Source organism: Elephantulus edwardii, unplaced genomic scaffold, assembly GCF_000299155.1.
Source record: "Elephantulus edwardii isolate Elephantulus edwardi_28Jun2011 unplaced genomic scaffold, EleEdw1.0 scaffold00003, whole genome shotgun sequence".
Lineage (NCBI taxonomy): Eukaryota > Metazoa > Chordata > Mammalia > Macroscelidea > Macroscelididae > Elephantulus > Elephantulus edwardii.
Window position 1 is genome coordinate 722319 of NW_006399753.1, and position 10502 is coordinate 732820.

At 43.6% G+C, this 10502-nt stretch overlaps 1 pseudogene; it reads right to left on the reverse strand.

Moving 5' to 3' along the window:
* Positions 1-20: 20 nt before the first annotated feature.
* Positions 21-9653, reverse strand: LOC102844523 (annotated as a pseudogene).
* Between the last annotated feature and the right edge of the window lie 849 nt (positions 9654-10502).

The window sequence follows — 10502 nt, forward strand, 5'->3', positions numbered from 1 at the left end:
CTGCCTCCACCTTGGGGGGCTCACTCCTGCTCCATCCTGGGGGAGGTCCATTCCCCCCTCATCAGCCTGGACTCAACTGTCCACTCCATGCTCTACTACCACCACTGGGAGACTAATTCTCAGCCTCGCTCTCCAAGGGCGACTCCCCGCTGCTCCACTTGGAGTGGGCTCATCATTCCCCTCGCTCAGTGTGGAATTCACTGTCCAACTGCCCACTCTCCAAGGTCATCACCCAGCTCACCCTAGACTCATTGGCCTCCTATCCCAACCCGAGGAATTCATCCTGCAGTCCAGTCTGGACTCGCTGTCCGTCTCCATCCCCAGCTGGACTGAGAATCCCTGTGTCTGCACTGGGACCCAGAGCCTTGGTGGGGACAGCTCCCTTCTAGCTGTGCTGGGTTGAAACCAGGACAGCAGTTGTTTTTCCTGTGACATGTTGACACTTTTATTCACTAAGTGATACTAATTAAAGTCTCTTTAATGTTAAAAAAAAAAAGAGGAAGAAAAGATACTATGAAGGTATTAGGACTGCAGAGCCCTTTCCTTCCTCTCCCAGAATGGCTGCTGAAAAAATCCAATCACAGGAAGCAGCAGCTGTGCTTTTTCTCTCTGTCAAGGATGTGAAATTACCCTACCCGCCTTCCCAGGAATAGTTAACTGAGACCCCAGCCTACATCCCTATCTTATAGGAAACAAGCATCCTCTTCCCCAAGTTCCTTGTAAGATAATAGAAAACCCCTCTCTAACTTTTACTGGGAGCTGGTTTTCTGCTTGAGAGCCAGCCAGTTAGTTTCTCCTCAATAAACTTTCTTGGCCTGAACTGGGTTCTGTCCTTCCTCAGTGACTTTACAGAAGGGAGACGGGAAGTGGTAGAGTGGCAGGAAGAAGACCTCACAACGCAGCTACCCGAACAGAAAATAATGCACTGTTATAAAGGGACCTAGAATGAAGAGACTCATGTTTATTTCCACTCCTGAAAAAGGTGATCCAACAGAGAGTAAATTGTCAAACATTGTCACTAATATCACACATAAGCAAAATCCTGCTAAAGATTATTTTAAAAATGACTGAAACAGTACATTGAGAGAGAACTTCCACAAATACATGCTGGCTTAGTAATGGCCCCAGCACTAGGGATATCATTGCTAATGTCAGAGGGATCTTGGCTGAAAACGGAGAGTACTAGAAGAATGTTTACTTGTGTTTTATTGACTATGCAAAGGTATTTGACCCTGTGGGTCACAATGAATTGTGGCTAACCTTGAGAAGAATGGAAATCCCAGAACACCTGATTATGCTCATATGAAACCAATACTTAGACCAGGAAGCAATCATCAGAACAGACCCAGGAAACACTGCATAATTAAATAATAAAAAAGAGTGCATCAGGGATGTATCCTTTCTCCATACCTCTACAATCTATATGTGGAACAGATCATTCAAAAGTCTGGACTTTATTAGGTGGAGTGTGGCATCAGGATTGGAGGAAGACTCATCAAACTGCATTATGCAGATGGCACAACCTTGCTTGCTGACACTGAGGAGGACCCGAAGCATTTGCTACACAAGGTCAAGGACTGTAGTCTTCAATATGGATTGAAGCTCAACATTAAGAAAACAAAGGTCCTCACCACTGGGGCAATTGGTAGCATCATGATAGATGGAGAAGAGATTATGATTGTTAACAATTTTAGCTTGCTTGGCTTTACAATCAACACTCATCAACAATATCAGCAGTCAGGGAATCAAAAGGCAAATTGCATTGGGAAGTCTGCTATCAGGGACCTCTCCAAATTGAAGAGCAATAATGTCAGTCTAGAGACAAAGGTGCCCTTGATCCAGGCCTTGTCTTTGTGATTACTTGCTATGCATCAGAGCTGGACAATGACTAAGGAAGACAGAAGAAAAATTGATGCCTTCTAGTTGTGATGCTGGAGAAGAGTATAGATCACCAAGAGAACAAACAGGTCTGTTGTCTTCGAAAAGATGAAACTAAGCTGCTCTTTGGAGTCAAGGATTATATCTATGTTGTTGTTATTAAGTGCCGTCAAATTGTCGATGGCTCATAGCAACCCTATGAATGAAAGACCTGAACACTTTTATAACTTTCTTCATTTCTCCAAGTTCATAGTATTTCTGGAGGCAAGCTATTTCAGAAGTAGATGCCACTCCTGCTTCCAAGCTTGTTTTAATTGGAGAGTTCCACCAAACACTGTCCACCGTGGGTAACCATTATTGCATTTGACACATCAGTGTCATAGTGTTCAGCATCACAGCAACAACGAGTTACCTCTGTACAGCAAATGGACAGACCAGTGCTATACTAATTAGAAGAATGTTTGAAAAAAAAACCCCAAAAAATTATAATCTGTATATTAATTTTTCATTGTTGAACATTTTCTTTCCCCCAAAACCTACCTCACAATGCACCGAAAGGAGAAAGATGGGCAGTCTCCTCCTGTGTGATTTACTGCCTTTGAAGACTTAGTAGAGGGGGTCAGCTGTGATTCGTTTCTGAATGGATGGGCTACAACAACTACTTAGAGGCCAGCCCTCTTCTGAGCGCTGTGTTTCTGCGCATGCTCCAGAGTATCGGTGGTCTCTTCCATAGGTAAAACCTGATACTTAGAGACTGAATCTGATTAGTAACTGCGATAAGACTGGTCACCAGGATGTGTGGTTTCAGCACCTGCTAACACGGAAAAATACCATTCTGTCTGCCTGCTTGCATTTTATTGACCGTTTTCCGGAAGCAGCCCTTGAACCCTAACTTCAGTCTGAACTTGTCACCTAACAGTTCAGACACGGACACTGTCTCTCAGGGCTCTCTGCTTCACCTGGGTGGCTAATGTCTTGTGATGGCCATGTTACTGCAAATTCATATATAATTGTGCCACCTGCTGCCAGGAAACCAATCAGGAGGCGGGTCAGCGCGCACAAGCCCAGGGTTTTGTCCCCTGTCTGTGTGTCCGCAGGGAGTGCGGGTGCTGGACTCGATCAGGGGAGACCTGCGCCCCAGCCTGAACTCTGCACCTCTCTTGACTCACCATCAGCTCCGAGGGAGAAAGGTGGGCGATCTCCTGTGCCGTTTACAGTCTGAGAAGTCCAGTGAAGGGGCAGCTGTCAGTTCTGACTTGATGGCAATGAGCTGTAGGAGGCAGTGGTCATCCAATTCCTAAATATGTCTATCTTGGAAAATTCAGGGGCTGATCTAGGGGAGCAGGAGCTCCGCTGGCCTAGCAGTAAGGAACTGTGCCATCAGTCCAAAGATACGCAGTTCGAATTCACCAGCTGCTCTGTGAGAGGAAGGACTTTTCACACTCTACTTTCCTGCGCCTCCTTTATATATTGTAGTTGTGCCATCAACTCAGAACCAACTTGTAGCTGCCCCTGTAAACAACAGACCTGCACCTTGCCCTATCCTGTACTGTACCAATTCACAGTCTCCAGGATGCATAAGCCCAACCTATATCCTCGAGGGTCTTTCTCTCTTTCACTGACCCTCCACCTTTCCCAACTCAGTGTCCTTTTCCTGACACTTGCAGTCTGTGCCACATTCTGGTTGCACTTCCTCTGAGGTTGTTTGGTTTCCTCTCTCTTCTTGTTTGCTATTCCCCCACCCCCAGTGTTCATTTATTTCATGCATTTTTTTCCATTCTTCTCAACTCTTTTAACTGATTTCTTCTTCTTTCTTAGTGATTGTGAGATTCCCATATTCTGCTCTGACCTGCTGAATTTAAGCTAGTGGATAGCCAAATGGACCAGTCCCCATGTTAATGTTATACACATATTTGCATGTTCTCAACCAAACAAGTCTGTCCTGGAGGAAGGAGGGTGAAACTTTGACTCACGTGCCTTGGACATGTTGTCAGGAGGAGCTGGTCCTTGGAGAAGGACATCTGCTGGCAAAAGGAGAGGGTCAGTGAAAGAAACTCTATGAACTGGACTCGTTCCTTGCTGTTGAGATATAACCCCTATTGAAGGCTATAGTTTTTTTCATCTTCAGTAAGTGCTGCAAGTCTTTTTCACTTTCTGCAAGCAAGGTTGTGTCATCTGCATAACACAGGTTTTGGTTAGTCTTCTTTCAATATTGATGCCACATTCTTCTTCATACAGTCCTATATCTGGAATGACTGGCTCAGTGTACAGATTGAAAGGATACAACCCTGACACACTCCTTTTCTGATGACACACTCCTTTTCGGATTTTAAACCATGCAGTGTGCCCTAGTTCTAGTCTTGCAACTACTACTTGGTATACATAGGCTTTGGAGTTACTTTGTGTTTTGTTTTTTCCTAGTTAAAAAAAAAGTTTACTTAGAAGCATTCAGAATGTCAAGGAAACTGCTGCAACTTTTTTTCCCTTTTTTGCAAACAGAACAATACTTATTTTGTATAAGCTGCATCAGACAACTGAAGATGAAAGGGAAAAACCCCAGCAACCACATCCTCGAAGAAAGCTAACTTAGGCTGTGCACCAGCAAGAATCTGCTTCACATTTGTCAGTTTACAAACCCCACACTGTGCCAGGGAAGATTGTTGAAAATACCACCAGGACAGGGCTTTAGAATGTATCTATATTCGGCAGCATGTTAACGATACAAAACAGATACTATATAGTTTAAAAACAAGTCTTGCTGCTTTACAGATGCCACCACGTCTGCAGCACTCTAGTCTGTTCCAGTCACATCCAGACATGGTCACTCCCACCAAGCACTTCGACATTGTCAGCGATGGTGAACCTTACAGCCACGTCTCCTTCGAGCTATTTGCAGATAAAGTCCCAAAGACACAGAAAACTTCCAGCTATGAGTACTGAGGAGGAAGGATTAGGTTACAAGAGTTACTGCTTTCAAAAGTCATGGGGGACAAAAGTCATGGAAAGACTTTTCACAGAGGAAGATATTGGGAAGGCCAAGAGACACATAAAGAAATGCTCACAATCACTGGCAATAAGAGATGCAAATAAAAACCACAGTGAGATGCCATCTCACCCCAGTAGCAGTGGCAAAGTTTAACAGGACATCAAGTAATAATTATTGGAGAGGATGTGGAGAGATTGGCACACTTACACATTGTTGGTGGGATTGTAAAATGGTACAACCACTCTGGAAGGCAGTTTGGTGTTTCCTCAAAAAGCTAAACATCGAAATTCCATATGACCCAGCTATTCCACTACTGTACCCCGAGAAAATGAGAACTGAGGCACAAACGGAGATTTGTACAATGTTCATAGCAGCATTATTCACCATGATAGGAACATGGAAACAGCCCAAATATCCAACCACAATCAACTGGATTGAGAAATTATGGTACATAAACAAGATGGAATGCTATGCAGCATGTAGGAGCAATGGTTTTGAAAATTACTACCTATCTTGGGAGAGACTGGAGAGCATTATGCTAAGTGAGCTAACTCTGTTCCATAAGGACAAATACTGTATAAGACCATTATTATAGAAATAGAGAACTAGTAAAACGTGTGTATGAGGACCTAAGGAGGGGAAGGGGGACGCGGAGGGGTGTGGATGGGCAGGGTGCTAATCATAAGGTCACACAATTTGATGGGTGGAGGGAGGGGTGGGTAAAGGAAATGGGAAAGATCTGATGTGAAGAACAATGTATATAAACTTTGTAAGTAAGCCAGTATAAAAGAAAACAAGTATTTTTTTAATTTTATTTGGGGGGGGGGCAGGGGACTCAAACAAAAACCATCCCTGCTTCATTTTATCTCAATTCTTTCCTCTGGTAAAAATAAGGCACTGGTATTTCCTAGAACATCAACATCCAGTCACCAGCAGTTAAAAGACTTTAAAGTTAAATTGGGTGATTCAATGAAAGATGCAGGACAAAACTTCCCTCTCAAGCACTCAAGTTTTCTGGAACTCTTAGCCTTTTCCTTCCTTGGTTGTGAAGTCAGATCAGCAACCTAGAAAGATTTTAACAATTAGAAAAGCCTGTTCAATAACCTGGCACACTTTGGGTTTTTAAGAGGCAAAATGTTACTTGTGCAAGTCAGAATCTGATACCAATTAAACGATGACAGCTTTGCCAATAAACAAGACCATACTCTTCCGTGGCTAGGCAGGATCACTGCCATGGCTGACAGGTCCCAAAGATACATGGACATAAAAGAAAAATTTTATTAACAAAAAACAAACCAAAACCAACTCAATGTACATGCATGAACAAAATGTATAAAAATGATCATATGTAGGGCGCTCTACTGGCCTAGTGGCAAGAAGCTGAACTGCAATCCCAGAGGTATGTGGTTTGAAACCACCAGATGCTGGGCTGGAGACAGAGAGGCAATCTCCTCCTGTACCAGTTATATCCAATTTGACGGCACACACACACACACACACACACACACACACACACACACACACACACACACATTAAAAATGATCATATGCAAAAGAATAAAAACATGAGAAGGGGAAAAAAATTTCTGCTTTCACAGCATAATTCCTGGGTGTATGTGCCAGGGTGATGACTTCACACTTCATAATGGTACTCGTGACAAGTCCATCTATACGGAGAAGTTTGATGATGAGAACTTCATCCTGAAGCACACAGGTGCTGGTGTCCTGCGCATCACAAAGGCTGGGTTCAATACAAACAGTTCCCAGTTTTCATCTGTTCTGCTAAGACCGAATGGCTGGATGGCAAGCGTATAGTCATCAGCAAGGTGAGAGAAGGCATGGGCATGGAGCGCTGTGGGTCCAGGAACAACTAGCATTGGCTGCGGGCAGCTCTCTCTAATGTGATCTGCGGTTCATGTTTCCCCATAATCCCCAGACTATTCCTTCCATACCTCCAGAGGTCACCCTGCACACCCAGTGTGCTTTCATGATCTTCAGTTTTTGTGCTCTTGCTACAACTCTTTGGGCTCCATGTTTTCTTTCTTCCAAGTTTAGCAGGATCACAGAATTAAGTTTATGATTATGAAATAAAAAGTAGATGAAAAAATACCGCAAACATCTCATATGGCCTTACAGGTCAATTTTTCTTTTTCTTTGAGAGGAGTGAGTTGTATACAAGGGAGTTAAATGCTTTATGTTGTTGTTGTTATGTGCTGTCATGTCACCTGCGACTCATAGTGACCCTATGTACATAGCTCTGAAGGCTGCCCTGCCCTGAGCCAGTCTCACTGACTCCAATACACCTACCCCCATTGCCCCAGTCACTATATCAATCCATCTCATCCAGGGTCTTCCTCTCTGGTGCTGTCCCCCTACCCTTCTGAGCATGATTGCCTTCTCAAGGATCTGTCCCTCCTGGCCACAAGCCCAAAATATGTGAGACAGAGCTTCAAAATCCTAGCCTCCAAAGTGAAACTTGGTTTTACTCTCTCCAAGACAGATGTATTTGTTTTCTTGGCAGTCCATGGTATGTTCAAGACTCTTCTCCAGCAACACAACTAAAAGGCATCAATTATTCTTCTATCCTCCTTAGTCATTATCCAGCTCTATGATGCATAGCAAGTAATTACAAAGACCATGGCCTGGAGTAGGCATACCCTAGTTCTAGACTGACATTGTTGCTTTTCAGTACTCTGGAAAGGTTCCTGACAGTAGATTTACTTAATGCAATTCACTTCTCTATTTCCCAACTGCTGGTGCCAAAAGTGTTGATTGTGGAGCTGAGCAAGCTGTCACTGTTAACAACCTCAATCTCTATCTATCATGGTGCTTCCAATTGGTCCAGTGGTGAGAATAATTGTCTTCTTGATGTTGAACTTCAATCCATTTTGAAGACCACAGTCCTTGACCCTCTGGAGCAAGTGTGTCAGGTCCTCCTCAGCTTCAGCAAGCAAGGTTGTGTCATCTCTATAACGCAGGTTGTTGATGAGTCTTCCTTCAATCCTGATGCCACCTTCTGCCTCATAAAGCTCAGCTTCTTTTTTTTATTATTATTAAATTTTATTAGTTTCAATGAACACTCACAGGGATTCTGGGCTTTCACTCCTTCATTGCCGCACCATTCTCTCCACCCTCCTCCCCAGTTTGTTCTTCTTCCCCGCCATCCGAATGTCTGTTTTAATTGTCCAATTGCCACAGTACTTGTCAAAGTCAGTTCTGATTAATCTCCTTTGTCGGTGTGTCCTTTGCCATTCCCTATCACTCCTCCCTGAGAGAGACTTCACCCTGATTCATAAGGAAAAGGGGATGGCGTATTCTCTTAGCTACTTCCTGCTGAAAAGGGATGCTGTGGGTTTCAGGGTGAAGATCTTCTCTCACTACTCTAAAGGGCCCCTTTGGCAGTAGGAAACACATAGACTATTAAGGAGACTGATTTTGGAATTTAGATGCACTCTTATTGATTGTGCTTGGCCGTACATGTTCATATCCTTGAAGATGTATCATGGGGGTGTTGCAACCTAGAAGACACAAATTTGACTAACAAGTTATAAGTACATGAGTCAAAAATTATGGAAAAGTAAAAGAAAAGATTCTTTCATTGTTTTACAAACCCTCCCCCAGGTCCCCTCCACCATGTAGCCATCGCTCTAGACTCCTGTGATGACAGAAATACCTAGTTATATATCTCTTTTAAACAGTTTTCTCCCTCCTCTGTTTCAGTGCAGTATACATTATTGAACCCATCTTACTCAGTCTCTCCCCAACCTCGAGGTTAGTCCCATTCTACAACAGTGGCATCATGCCATATTTGTCCTTTTGTGACTGGGATATTTCACTCAGCATAATGTTCTCCAGAGTCAACCATTTTGAATAATATTGCATGAGTTCCTTGTTTTTTAATGCAGCATAGTATTCCATTGTGCGAATATACCACAGCTTCTCTAGCCATTCGTTTGTTGATGGGCACTTAGGTTGTTTCCAACTCCTTGCTATTGTGAACAAAGCTGCAATAAACATGGGTGTGCATAAAGCTCAGCTTCTTGGATGATCTGTTCTACATATAGATTAAAAAGGTATGGAGACAGGATGCATTCCTGAAGCACTTCCTTCCTGATTCTGAACCAGGTAGTGTTTTCCTGCTCTGTTCTGAGGACTGCTTTCTAGACAAGAAAAAAACTGGCACTACAACAAACTTATCAATCATCTTCATCTTCCTTGTCTCCTCATCTTCTTCATCTCCCTCCTCTTCCTTCTTCTTGCTGTTCTTGGCCCTGACAACTCCCTATTTGGCTGCTTTAGTATTGCCTTTAGCCCTGGAAACAGAAGTGTCCTTCTTGGACTTCTCCTTCAACTTAGTAGCCTTCTTGTAGAACTGCTGGTCAATGCAGCAGTAATATTCTACATCCCTCCCATCTCCTTTACAACGTCACCGATAGAAATGTCTGGATGCTTGCCTTTGATTCTGGGACAACACTCAGAACAAAACAAGGAAAAGGCCAAAGGGGGCTTCTTGGACACGTTGAGGTCTTTGAACTTTTTTGTTTGACCCTCAGGAGAGATGCAGTCTTTCACGTCTCTAATGGGCCTTGTCTGACTTTGCCAGGTCTTCATGACCCCCTTTCTCTCTGGCAGACATGGTCTCCCACCTCTCCCAGCACTTCTTAGAAAGTTCTGAGACGTTGACAGAAGCACCTTACCCCTATTTGCTGTGCTCCTCTCGACAGGTTTGCGTGAAAAATGCCCACAATGACCATCTGCCTCTCAGCTTCTTAGGATCTCCTTTGTCCATAACTGTTTTTTTTTTCTTGTCTGTGAAGCGCAGAATTGCCCAGTACTGTCCTTCTGTGCTTGGCCCAGTGCAGTTTCTATGGAGCTCATTGTACCATAGTGGCTTTCTCTGTATAGGTTTTGAATGAAGACAATTAGGATTGCATCTTAACATCAGGAAAAAAAATCCTCACCACAACATTATGAAAGATGGAGAAAAGATTGAGGTTGTCAAGTACTTCATTCTCCTTGGATCCACAGTCAACACCAAGAGGTGCTGGTGGTGGTGGTGCCATCAAGTCAGAACCAACTCACAGCTGACCCTCCAGTGGGTTTTCAGAGGCCGTAAATTGCACGCAAGGAGATTGTCCCCCCACTGAGCAGCAAGTGGATTTGGACCACGTTCCTCTGGGATTCCAATGCAACTCCTTACCGCTAGTCCACCATCTCTCCCTAACACCCATGGTAGTAGCAGCAATCAGATTAAAAGGCATGTTGCATTAGGTAAATCTCTTGTCAAGGACTTCTTTAAAATACTTAAGAGCAAGGATGTCAGTTTAAAGACTAAGGTACACCTGACCCAAGTTCACATTTTCAGGTGCTTATGAGTCAGTAAAGTTAACAGTACCGAACAACAATATCCAAAAGGTACTATGTACCTCACTTACATTGTCAAACATTCTTCTAGGTGGTATAGCACTGGTCTGTCAATTTGCTGTACAGAGGCAACTCATGGTTGCTGTGATGCTGAGCACTGTGACACTGATGTGCCAAATGCAGTGATGATTACCCAAGGTGGACAGTGTTTGGTGGAGCTCCCTGATTAAAACAAGCCTGGAAGAAGGAGTGGCATCCAATTCCAAAATAGCTT